At 41.4% G+C, this 14,034-nt stretch overlaps 1 protein-coding gene across 9 annotated transcripts in view; it reads left to right on the top strand.

Annotated features, from left to right (window-relative positions):
- Positions 1 to 14,034, top strand: part of mcm8 (minichromosome maintenance 8 homologous recombination repair factor) — a 409,889-nt gene that overhangs the window by 112,331 nt on the left and 283,524 nt on the right. For all 9 annotated transcript variants that reach the window (XM_058059051.1, XM_058059053.1, XM_058059049.1 and 6 more), the window contains one exon: positions 13,513 to 13,596. The gene's annotated coding sequence lies outside the window, so the exon portion shown is untranslated. The remainder of the gene's footprint in view (positions 1 to 13,512; positions 13,597 to 14,034) is intronic.

Here is a 14,034-nt window from a genome sequence, read left to right as displayed (position 1 = left end):
TCTGTCAGCAGAGCAGAAGCCTCCTGAAAGTCTGCAGGATTATTCCGTCATTGATGCATTGCATCTTTGTGTTTGGGTTCAAGTCCTGGGAAGCAGGGAGGTGAAAGTTTGCTGCAAAGCGCTAGGGAGTCAAGGTCAGAAAGTGATTCCCATAAAGATAAAACCCTACGGTCGGTTGCTTTAGGACTTTGGGGAGTCAAGTTGAGATTTTGAAGCTGTTGTCGTCTTCGGAAAGCAATGAGATGAGACATTCGGATGATGATGATGATGATTCCACACAGGATAAAAGATGGCTGATCTTCTAACTTTTCATCATTATTGCTGCCAATTCAGGAGTACAGTAAACCTCGGATATATCGGATTCAATTGTTCCCACTGGTTTTGTCCGATATAAGCGAAATCCGTTATATGCGTATACCGGAAAATGTCCGTTTTACGCATATATATCGGATTTATATCCGGTATATGTGTAAATCGGATTTTATCCGTTATAAAAATGCACTTCCTTGACTATGTTTCCAATGTACCTGGACGAGCAGGCAACGCTGCAAACGACGTCGTATAGCGGCCTGTCACAATTCGGCGAATCGGAGCGCCACGATGCGGCCATCCAATCTATGCGAGGGAAATTTAATGGAATTGCATTGGAACGGGACTGGAGATTTTGTCCGAAATAGGCGAAATCCGTTATAAAAAATCCGATATATGCAATGAATTTTTATTGGAAATGCAATACAGAAAAATCGGTTCTTTTTTATCTGTCCGTTGTGAGCGAATTTCCGATATATCCGAGTCCGATATATCCGAGGTTTACTGTAATATCAATTTATGAGGATTTCTGACCCCAGCTTCAGTAGCTAAGGTCATAGTTCAAACCAGGAGAAATGATTGACATGGAAGTTAACTTGAACTTTGAACTTCTCCCTCTCAAAGTCAGGGCCAATAAATAATTTCCTGGCTTTTTAAGCTCAATTCATCACCCGTTCTTTCATCTCCGTCATCTCCTTAGGGATGATCTGTTTGTCTTTTAAATATTTCAAGAAGATCTGACACCGACTGTACATCTCCAAAACCAAGACCAAGTAAGGTGAAATGAGGTTTTGTGAGATGGTACTGAGGGGGGTAGGGGTGCAGTATGGGTGGTGTGTTTCGGGGTAAACAACAAGAAGAGACCAGGAAGTTGGTCCGCCATCGTCACGTCACATCAAATCACATTTAAGTAGTCCATCGCGTTCTATCACCGTGAATGCGTGTTCGCTGTTCTACGCAGACACAGCCTGCCCGGCAAGCCTTGACCCCCCCCCCCCCCCCAAACATGCAGTGTCATATCCATCTCATCACGCTGACGACTCAGAGCGGGGGCGGACCTTGAACGCATCACAGTGTTGCCCGACATTCATATCAGCAGACTGGTGGGAGAGACTGTGGGAGTAGACCGAGGGAGGATATTTATTTCTCTTCAGATTCCACGTTGGCTTGAGAAAGTTAAACAAGGTTTTATTGATGTGCAGGCCGGAGAGTTCAAACGTATCAGAAATTCAAATATGAATATAAATGTTGCTTTTAGTGGTTTTTAGTGGAATTCAATGATCGACTCTCAGGGCTTACATTCTTATGTTTCTGTTTGCATATCAGATCTTGACGAGGTCAACATTAGCCTTTGCAAGAATGCACCCATCGACCGACTGTCAAATGGTATTCAATGATGGAACCTTATTAGCTTAGTCTTATCTTTTCTAACGTCGTAGTGATAAAAAAATACTTCCTTTTCAGTATACTGACATCAGTTTATCCCAACATTTTTATGGTTAAATTATCAATAAGCACTTTAAGGCAGGCCTCATAGCTAGGAGACCAGGGTTCAATTCGAACCTCGGCCATCTCTGTGTGGAGTTTGCATGTTCTCCCCGTGCATGCGTGGGTTTTCTCCGGGTACTCCGGTTTCCTCCCACATTCCAAAAACATGCTAGGTTAATTGGCGACTCCAAATTGTCCATAGGTATGAATGTGAGTGTGAATGGTTGTTTGTCTATATGTGCCCTGTGATTGGCTGGTGACCAGTCCAGGGTGTACCCCGCCTCTCGCCCGAAGACAGCTGGGATAGGCTCCAGCACCACCGCGACCCTTCTGAGGAAAAGCGGTAGAAAATGAATGAATATCACTAAGGACTTCAAGGCAGCCGAATGGTTAGCGAGCAGGCCTCACAGCTGGGAGACCCGAGTTCGAGTCCACCCTCAGTCATAAAAAAACATAAATACGTCTTTGATAGCAAAAGAGTTAATAAAGATGTGGATGGGTACCCCAAACATTGCTAGTTTATTCATCCATTTTGGCTCACACACCCAACATCAAATCTTGTGATACTTAGCTTAAACAATACGAATGGAAAAATGAAATGACAATGCAACACGATCTAGTCCAGTTGCCGTATCAACAATAAATTCAAAATGTTTGCATGTCTGGAACAGATTCAATTGAGTCCTATAGGGAAGAACTGCATCCAAAATGTCATTTTTTGTTGGACCGTTCGTAAAAAACTAAGTACCACCACATAGCTCTAGCCTGTTGAACATTCTGGACATGCATTATGTGTTATATATATTGAAAGAAAAAATACAGGAACCATTCTGTGCAGTTCAGTGTGAAACGAAATCAAGACCGCTCCTTCCTTCAGACAAAAGGATACAGTAAAAACGTAAAAACAACGATGCACTTGCAAGTGAATTGTGTTGTTAACAGAACACAACTGCATCATGATGAGATATTATGTAGCTACATGAGAGGGAAACATCTCTCCACCAACTACCACGCATGTACAATGTACATTACCTACAAAGTTGTTTTCTGGCCTAAATGGCCTCCATACTTGTGATTGAAAAGCATCCATCATAATAAGAGGCCATTTCCATAGATCCAGCCTGACTGTGGCACCGCATCTAACCCTAATCACCCTCTGTCTCTGGCTGTCTGTCTCTAACTGTCCCTATCCCAGCCGCCCTCCCCGGCGCTGGCACCAGTCGAGAGCCTGGACGCGACCCCCCCCTTGGACGCCACCCATTAACTTAGCACCAGTGCTGCGTGCAACCGAGGCGGCAATGAACTAAAGACAACACAAGGGCTTTAGCTAGACGACCACAAAGTCATTAAGATAAGACCGAGTCATTAAAGGCGTCATAACTGTACTCTAGTTCATTCACCAAAGGCTTTTACTGCTAGATGTCCTCTCAACCTCCAATACTCACTAAATGATGCAGTTATATACTATAAGCTATGGTTACATCAGATGACCAAATACAAGGCCAGTGGTTGGTGATGGACACTACTGGTATTCCCATACATAGTGGTCATAGTAATAGGATAGAAGTAGTATATCAAACTCTATACTATAGAATATTGACGTTTATTCTAGTGTCATTCACCCAAGGTGACCAGCCCATATATAGTACATACAGCCCATACAAGACACTGAGTTTATTGCAATATAGTCAAAACTACTCGCACTAACAGCAATTAGTTTTGTTTCCCATGCCCTTGAAGTCATTCATTCATTCATTTTCTACTCACGAAGGTCGCAGGGTTGCTGGAGCCTATCCCATGTCTCATGCTCATTCCCAAACACGTATATATAGTGATGATGCAACTCTACAGTAGAAGACATATTTAATGCGATTTTAAGCTGGAAAAAATAACAGTGTTATTATTTCCCAACAATGGCTAACTATTTCAAACATGATGATGTTGTTCCCGTTACGGAAATGGGGCGTGTTGTTATTGTAGCATTTCAACTTTACACGTTTACAGCAGTGCACAATTTCAACGCCATAGAGCTCCAACTTCCATACCATGTCTGTGTCGTCTCACAGATGCAAGGTGCTTTCAAGGACACCGGCATTCTGTATGTCAACAACAACAAAAAAAAAAGAAGCAGCTAACAGCTGTTATTCTGTATAGTACACATAATGTGTATTAAGTAGAAAAGTAGAAAAGATGTTAGATGCAATTTTAAGCTGGAAAAAATAAGAGCATTATTGTTTTCCAACAATGGCTAACTATTTCAAACATGATGTTGTTCCCGTTACCAAAATGGGGCGTGTTGTTATTGTAGCATTTCAACTTTACATGTTTACAGCAGTGTACAATTTCAACACCATATAGCTCCAACTTCCATACCATCTCTGCGTTGTCAAGGTGCTTTCAAGGACACCAGCATTCTGTATGTCAACAAGAACAAAAAAAAAAGAAGCAGGTCATCCCATGATGCACAGATAGCTAAGAGCTGTTATTCTGTATAGTACACATAATGTATGTTAAAAGACCTGTCATAAGGATCCATACTATGATGCAACTCTACAGTAGAAAAGATGTTAGATGCAATTTAAAGCTGGAAAAAATAACAGTGTTATTGTTTCCCAACAATGGCTAACTATTTCAAACATGATGATGTTGTTCCTGTTACCGAAATGGGGCGTGTTGTTATTGTAGCATTTCAACTTTACACGTTTACAGCAGTGCACAATTTCAACACCATAGAGCTCCAACTTCCATACCATCTCTGTGTCGTCAAGGTGCTTTCAAGGACACCAGCATTCTGTATGTCAAAAAAAAAAAGAAGCAGGTCATCCCAGGATGCACTGATAGCTAAGAGCTGTTTTTCTGTATAGTACACATAATGTATGTTAAGACCTGTCATAAGGATCCATACTATGATGCAACTCTACAGTAGAAGAGATCTTAGATGCAATTTTAAGCTGGAAAAAATAACAGTGTTATTGTTTCCCAACAATGGCTAACTATTTCAAACATGATGATGTTGTTCCTGTTACCAAAATGGGGCGTGTTGTTATTGTAGCATTTCACCTTTACACGTCTACAGCAGTGCACAATTTCAACACCATATAGCTCCAACTTCCATACCATCTCTGCGTCGTCAAGGTGCTTTCAAGGACACCGGCATTCTATATGTAAAAAAAAAAAAAAAAAAAAAAAAAGCAAGCATGATGCACTGATAGCTAAGAGCTGTTATTCTGTCTAGTACACATAATGTATATTAAAAGACCTGTCATAAGGATCCATACTACTAAAACCCCATTATTTAACTTCTAGTAAAAAGAATGTGTGAGAAACTTGAGAAATCTGTGCAAGGCCGTACATCAGTAGAGGTTCTTCCATCTTATTCATTCATGCATTGGAGTATATTTGTCCCTTTCTCTGAGACAACGAGAGTATAGCAGGAAAGGAGCTATTTTGTGAAACTATATTATTAACTGAATTGCATGTCTCCGTTCCCTGCCTGAAACCATAATTGAACATTCTATTGGTTTACCCCACCCAAACCAGTCAACCATTACTAACAGCTGTTTTACTTGAGGAGTCAAGCAACAACAACAAAAAGTCAGTTTAGATAATAAACAAGCTGTGGATCATTGTGTTTTTTAAACCTCCATGAAGTTGCCATTTCCAAGTGTGCAGCCCCATTTAGAGGCTTTCCCCTTCTCAGATGAAGCAGGCAGGCAGGCAGGCAGGCTCGGAGGCCCAGAGGAGTTCCACAACACATCTTAATTTGTCTAAACTTGTTTTTTTCTGCAGCGTCAACACACGTCTACATGCTGCGATACTCCCAGTTTGGAATCAGCTTGCAGTCAACATGCATTAAATATATCGTTCAATCCAATGAGCAAAAAAAAAAAAAAAAAAAAAATGAACCTTACACGTTGCGCTTCATATACTAGACACCACTTTATGATTAGATCACGGATTCTTGTTAAGTTTAATCTTTTAATCCCTGATCCTGATAAAAAGATTGCTTGATTCTGATCCCAAATCCCTTCCTGTTGTTTGGTTAGCATCAGATAAAATGGAACAATACACATAATTGGATTAAATAACCTGCCTTTAATTGTTTTTGTCTACTGGAACCAAATATATTAGAACGTAAGAGGTTCCACTGTGGATTGAGCACTGTCTCAAAAGTCATGTCCATCCTCTCAGCATCCTCAGCGCCATGGCAACAGTCCCCGTTCCTGTCTCCTTGTCCTAGTCAGTGTTGAACTTGTCCTTCACGTCCAGCAGCCAGAATAGTGGAAAGGAAAGTCCAGGATGAGTCTGCTGCTTAATTGTCCTTTCCTTCCAGTCTCTGTCTGTACTCACGCCTCATTAAACACACACACGCACACACACACACACTAGGACTTAGGGGATGACTGGTGCGTTTTATTGCCCCTCAGCAGCTCCATCCGAAGTTGTGGCTGTAATGTAATATTAGTAATGTTTGTTTTATCGTCCGGTGAGGTCAGATGACTGAAATATGGGACACTTTTCTTAGAAGACTTGATTGTATTGGTGGGAATTTTTGGCGGTTTTTTTTTTTAAGTGTTCCCACAAAGTAAGAAGCATACATTGTCCAAAATGAGATGAAATATTAAGATTCTGCAAAGAGGTCTCATCTGCCCTCACCCAATTGATGAATGAATGAAGATAAGATGAGATTGTCCTTTATCAGCAACACAGCAACAGGAAATGAACGTTAAAACCAGGAAAGAGCAGGTTAAAAGTATGAAGGTATGATTTATTGACTAATTACCCTTAAGTGTGTCTCATATGCATCCAGCTGGTAATTTAAACGATTTGCAAAGGCTTAAGAAAACGTGATCAACATGAATGACTCTTAGGAGTTAAATAAATCAAAGTCAAAGGTCAAATATGTGAGACCAAAAGTGCAAAAATCCCACGGCAACAAACATCCTTGCTGAATGTAACCTCATGAAGTAGCAGATCAAGTATTTTATTAAAAAAAAAAAAAAAAAAAAAAAAAGAAGCCACAATCTTGGACCCGTCTTTCATTTTCTGCTCCCATTCATGCAAGGTCATTGTTTTTGACCTCTACAGCTTGCCGTGTTTCTTCTCTATTTTTCCACTTTGCATTGTTCCCCGCCCGGCAGGCTAATATGTAGCTCTGTGGAGAGAAAAGGCTGGGAAAAAAATGACAGCTGGTTTTCGCCATGAGGGTGTTTCTTTTGTCTTATTGGAACAAGACTAAGCAAACAGTAAAGCACATTAAAAATCAATAAATGAACAGTGGTTCCCAGCCAAAGCAAAATATGCCTTATTGCTTGTGAAGCGACTCTGTTTGACTTGTGAAGAATTTAAATCGGCCTCGGGGGGGAGAGAAGAGGAGCGTTGGGGGTGAAGGAGGAAAAGCCTGGCTGTGTTTGCTCAGATTTCAGAGTTAGCGGGACCATTTTTTTTTTTTTTTTGTACCAAGATAAATAAAAAGTAAAGTTGGGAAATGAATAGGCAGGGCAGAGGAGAACACGGGCTGCTCGAGCTCAGCAACTCTGCCTTGGAAGACAATTTGTCTTGATCAAATAAGAGATTTATGGATTCTTCGGGGAAGCACTGAGGCTTTAAGAGCCGGTCATTCTCGCTAGGTAGTAGCAAACACTATGGATGCCGATCTTGGAACATCTCTGTAGGAACTCTCATGTCTTCTTCCTAACTTTTCATTGTGAAGTTGGACATTTCGGAGACCACATGATTTATTTTATAGCATCCAGCAGAGAACCAGTCTAACGTCCATTAAATCCAGTACAAAAGTGGTTGCATGGGCCAGATTAAAATTAATTCTATCTTGGTGGAGATGGAATTATTTATGTTGATTTTTTTTTAATATATATTACAGTCTGCCAGGAACCAGGCTAGCAGTTTAGATCATTTTGGCGAATGCCGCGTCTACATAATCTACACCGCTTGCTTATTCTGATCTTATTGTCATCTACCTGCAAGTTTTGAGACCGGATTGCTTCTGTAGCTTTTAGCGTTTCACACAGCACACAACTATGATGTGTTCAAGGACGGCTGTACAAAGTGTGAAATCTCAATGATTGATGAAACATTATCAACGAATGGTAATGGTTTTATTTCATTTGAACATGCATCAGATTACAATTGAATGCATCACATAATCAGTTCACAGTTCCACATGTCCAAAAGGAGTAGGAAGAAGCAAAGCTTATTAAATCCTACCCCATCCTACATTTGTTCACTTCCTGCTTTCCATAATACAGTTTTTTTTGTGTTTTTTTTTAATAATGCACCTCGGGGTGGCACGGCGGTCGAGTGGTTAGCGCGCAGACCTCACAGCTTGGAGACCAGGGTTCAATTCCACCCTCGGCCATCTCTGTGTGGAGTTTGCATGTTCTCCCCGTGCATGCGTGGGTTTTCTCCGGGTACTCCGGTTTCCTCCCACATTCCAAAAACATGCTAGGTTAATTGGCGACTCCAAATTGTCCATAGGTATGAATGTGAGTGTGAATGGTTGTTTGTCTATATGTGCCCTGTGATTGGCTGGCCACCAGTCCAGGGTGTACCCTGCCTCTCGCCCGAAGACAGCTGGGATAGGCTCCAGCACCCCCGCAACCCTCGTGAGGAAAAGCGATAGAAAATGAAATGAAATGAAATAATGCACCTTGTACCAAAGTACAAGGTGATATGACCATCCAATGACATAATGTGTACCATAGTAAGTGTCAATATAGTGATATATATAGCACATCATGACTGGTTCAAGACTCTTCATCCTTGTATTTAGCAAACATCAACTACTTGTATTGTTTGAATAATGTAGACATAAACGATTAAAAATACTTGGCTTTCTAACAATGGTACATGTTAGATATATTTTCCTTGTATTGTCACGTATTTATTTAATATAGAAGATGAATGAGATGGGTTTTCCGTGGCAAAAACAGCCCATTTTTAGAGATGATTGCAAATCTGCGGGGATCCACTGCAATATCCCTTTTTTTATTCCACATGTCCAAGTAGAATTCTCATTTTATTCCTGCTACTGTTTGTCATACTACATGGCAGCAGAGCAGGAAAACAATGTGCAGTGAAAGCCAGTCCAATCCTCCGTCTGCAGGCTCTCATACAGCCAGGCTGGACTTGCAGGCTAATGCTCCACTGCATCCGTGAAGGCCTGTGTGATGGAGTCTGACTGAGGATGGATAATGAATGGCGGCCAGATCGCTGAGAAGAAAATGGGAAGCGCCAGGGGAAGCCGTCTGGTTGCTCGGTGAGCTAGCGCCGCATTGGCTCTCTAATGCCGAGTTTAATATTCCCGTCAAGTAGAGGGAACGACAATGTGAGAAAAAAAAAAAAAACGCAAGATAAGAACGTGGGAATGGCGGAACAAGACGTGTTCCTCATCAGGCCTACAGACTTGTTTAAACGCAGCCTGAGAGACCTCAGACTGCTCAATGTAGGCCATCCCATAGAAACATTAAGACTGGCTAATAAATGAAGTCATCATTGCAGTTGGAGGATGGCCCGAGGCGGGGGACAGAGAACGAGAGGAGGGAAGCGAGAAAGCGATCGCAGTCGTGAGAATCCGTGAGATAGCAAAGCGATGAAAGAAGGAGAACAAGCGTTCCCGAAGGAGCACTCACCCGGCATCTAATATAGTCCAATTCCCCCTGTATGTCTGTTAATTACTTCCCTGTGTAGCCATCACGGCCAAGAAAAGCTTCACTACCTGCAGAATCAAACTCCAGCAGAGCCCGACTGTATCTGGGTTAATGACTTCATCTGCTCCTGCTAACATCGACGGCTCATTTTATTTCTGCTGACGACTTCACCGAGAGCACGGAGGTCCCGCTTTGCGAGACCAAACCGTCACAAATCTGTTTGTCTATGACTTTTTTGCAGTTAATTTTAACACAGAACTCTCACAATAGCGCGGTTCAATGATCGCTCCCTCACTCTATCACTGTTTTTCATAAATGTATTAATTAATAAATCACTGTTTTGTAGGAGGCTATGGTTTTTTATTAGTAAAATATAACAAAATTAAAGTCATATGTTGTATTCTGGCGACAGTAATAGCTGCAGTAATGACACAAAACATTACCTTGAGACATTACCTTGCATTATATTACCTTAACACAGCATGTTGGGTACACAGTCAGGAGATAGGGTTCGAATCTCTGCTTGGGCATCTCTATGTGGAGTTTGCATGTTTCCGGTTTCCTCCCACATTCCAAAGACATCCATGTTCGGTTAATTGGCGACTCCATAGGTATGAATGTGAGTGTCTATACGCCTATCGGCCGAAGTCAGCTGGAATAGGCTCTAGCACAGCCTCATGACCCTAAACAGTATAGAGAATGGATGCAAGTCAGCCATGGCATGTCTGAAATTAATTAGTGAAAAAAAAAAAAGTTATCCTCTCACCATGTGTGGAAGTGGTAAGTTTTGGCACCTTAAGTTCAGGGAAAAAAAAGATTTGAGGTTAGCTGGTTAGCTTGATTGGTTAGCGCACTAGCTTGCTAGCTGGCAGTCTTTTGGTGTCCCTACAGCATAAGAATTGTGATGTGGTGTCAACAATTAGTGTGTCAATGAGAATATAGGGGTGCTATTTCATGTTTACAGGGCTCTAATGATGTTAAAAACTCCATTAAGCAAGTAATAGAAATTGAAATATTTAATTTTTTAATATTGAAGAAGGGCTGCACGGTCGTCGAGTGGTTAGCGTGCAGACCTCACAGCTAGGAGACCAGGGTTCAATTCCACCCTCAGCCATCTCTGTGTGGAGTTTGCATGTTCTCCCCGTGCATGCGTGTGTTTTCTCCGGGTACTCCGGTTTCCTCCCACATTCCAAAAACATGCTAGGTTAATTGGCGACTCCAAATTATCTATAGGTATGAATGTGAGTGTGAATGGTTGTTTGTCTATATGTGCCCTGTGATTGGCTGGCCACCAGTCCAGGGTGTACTCTGTCTCTTGCCCGAAGACAGCTGGGATAGGCTCCAGCACCACCGTGACCCTTGTGAGGATAAGCGGTAGAAAATGAATGAATGAGTGAACATTGAAGAAAAAGAAGTCCGTCTCCATCCGGGCATGTAAACACAATCGTAAATAGAAATAATCTGTTCCAGGGTCAACCTGTGGCCATCATACTAACTGTCCTCCATGATGGAGAACCCCCCCCCCCCCCCATGTAACATGTATACAGCTGTAAATACTGTATATAACTTAATTTGCATTTCCCTACTAATAAAGGTGTGTTTTATTTTTTTTTACAATAATTAAGTGATGAGTGAGAGCAGGAGTCAGAGTTTGATGGTTGAGCTGGCATTGTACCAAGGACACGTGGAGTGGAAAAGTCGAGGAATGTCTCTCAAAACCAGAAATCCTTCAGTGATTTGAGCATCATTTGAGCTTTGCAGAGATAACACAGACTCGTCCTTTTGTTTCTCAGCCTTGAAGCTATCACACAAACACCAGCGTCTACGGCGGGCGACGCTGTCAAGATTTATGACGAGGCAGAGAACGAGGCTCACATCACTCTTGCTGTTCTTGACAAGGAATTTACAGCTACACACATGTTTTATGTCGCTATGCGACAACAATATCCATCCCATAACCGCTAACTTTCTCTGGCAAACTTTATAAATTTATAGATTTATTTATTCTCTATTGTTATGCATGCACTATTCACCTCACGCCACGGACTGCTTCTCGCTGCATTATGCATTCAACACAGTAGTGCTGCACACTTGGGGGGCACAGTGGGGGGCTGTCAGTGATGTCATTATGTCATTAACATACACACTGAATGAAGAAAATGGTATAATATTGAATATGAATCTCATCTGTTGAGAAGTGCTTCCTATGCAAAATGAGATATTAATAATGAAGCTAGTGATTTGATAGATGGGTCTAACTTGGGATCATGGAGATAATTGGAAAATGGAGTCCGTGTTCTGGAAGGATGTTCACGAGGGGCATCATGTGCAGAATGAAAAGCAAGGGAGTATCTTTAATGCCTCAGCTTGGTTCCTTAAAGCCGTGGTCCCTTAGCCTTTTATTGGAATGTAAAGCTGTTTTTTTTATTGATATGAAATTCTAAGATGAGCACAAAATCAAGTTCAAAGCCAAAATGAACATTAGCCACGTTTACATGGACCCAAATATTATGTTATTTGCTCAAACGGAAAGAATGTAACCTTTGTATACACCTCATTCCGAAAGAAAAGTGTCAATCCGAATGAATATATAATCGGATTCACAGGGGTGGAATATTCCTTTCCCCAATCCGATTGAGGTATCTTGTACCCGCTCAAACGGAAAGTTGTCATACTGCGTTCTTCTTCTTAGTGGTGTTTTTCTTCTTCTGTTGTTTATTGGCGGTTGGCAAGCAGCTTTCGTGTGCATTAGCGCCATCTGTGCAACAGAATCTAAACCCTTCTATACGCCATTCATAAGTCCAGTTTTATTTAAAAAAAAAATAATTCTTCTTAATTATAAAATACAGTAAACCTCGGATATATCGGATTCAATTGTTCCCACTGGTTTTGTCCGATATAAGCGAAATCCGTTATATGCGTATACCGGAAATGTCCGTAAATCGGATTTTATCCGTTATAAAAAGGCACTTCCTTGACTATGTTTCCAATGTACCTGGACGCGCAGGCAACGCTGCAAACGCTGCAAACGACGTCGTATAGCGGCCTGTCACGATTCGGCGAATCGGAGCGCCACGATGCGGCCATCCGATATATGCGAGGGAAATTTAATGGAAATGCATTGGAACGGGACTGGAGATTTTGTCCGAAATAGGCGAAATCCGTTCTAAAAAATCCGATATATGCAATTAATTTTTATTGGAAATGCATTACAGAAAAATTTGTTCTTTTTTATCTGTCCGTTGTGAGCGAATTTCCGATATGTCCGAGTCCGATATATCCGAGGTTTACTGTATTAGCAAGATTGAACTTTATCTTTTCCTGTTCCCGGGTGCGCTCTTTCAGCGACTGCTGAGATATGACGTAACACGCAGATCGAGACGTTCTTCGATTTAAAAAAAATGGAGGCGAACAATCGGCACTGAACTGCTGTGGAAAGTTTGTTTTTGATTAAAACTAAATTTCAAAACTGGACGAATGAAAAATTTTAAATACGTAGTTATTCCAACAAGTGAAAGAAAAACTTGAGGAAGTCTGTATCACGTGATGTTGGTGTTTACGCTTTACTGCGCATGCCCCATTGACTATTCTGGTTGATTATAGCGGCGCATGTAGACACGCAATTGGAATATTCCTTTTAATGTATACCATTGCTTTCGGAAAGGTCATTCGGAAAGAGAAAAACTCCTCATGTAAACGTGGCTAGAGCGTGTTTTTACCGTGTATTTTCTGGTGGTCACTTATAGGAATAGCAACATATTCAGTACTGGGTAACACAAAGTGGTTTTACTCATTTTAAGTAGCAGCTGTCATCATTTCGGTTCCATTCCTGCCTCCCCATGAAAGAGTAGCCATCTGTCAAGATTCCCACTAAGAAAGTTTGTTCCATCAGTTTCATTTTCACAACTCCTGGTAGTGATCACCAAGACTCAACTTTGAACCAATGTGATGTCAGATGCAAATAAATATATTTTCCTAATGAAATAAAACAGCTTTATTTCCGAATTTGCATCCATAATAATAAATTCTTTGTTGTTATTTTTCAAAGATTTCCACCTGGTGGTTTGGGGACCCTTTGTAGTGTTCTGTCAAACACAGCGAGATTGGATCCCAAGATGCAGTGAGGACAGAGGTAAGTGAAAAGTAGACTTTAATGACTTCCTCAGACATAGAAAAAAATGGCAAAGTATGGTGCATTGCGGAATATGAGCAAAAGGACAACATAAAGAACTGAACTGGCCTGGCGGAGCCACGAGACGTGCAGCAAAGGAAACAACTGGATGGCACCAGGAAAGACCAAACTAGTATAACACGAAGATGACGAGAAGACATGTGGCTTGGTGTCTTCATGTAGAAGAATATCCGAGTGCCATCCAGTCACAACAGGCGAGCCCTAAGAGAACAATACAGATCTCATGTCTCATAGTTCCGCCTCACACAATCTCAGCAAGAGACTTAGAATTAAGAGGTTAGAATACAAAAAAAAACTGTCACCATGGAGCTTGAATCGTTGAAAATGAAGTTCTGATCTGCACCACAACTCCAAAACCCAAAACCTGATCTCCCAATG

This window comes from Doryrhamphus excisus, chromosome 20 (genome assembly GCF_030265055.1).
Source record: "Doryrhamphus excisus isolate RoL2022-K1 chromosome 20, RoL_Dexc_1.0, whole genome shotgun sequence".
In the NCBI taxonomy this organism is placed as follows: domain Eukaryota; kingdom Metazoa; phylum Chordata; class Actinopteri; order Syngnathiformes; family Syngnathidae; genus Doryrhamphus; species Doryrhamphus excisus.
Note: the sequence above shows the minus strand (reverse complement) of the source record. Positions and strands in the feature narration are given on the sequence as shown.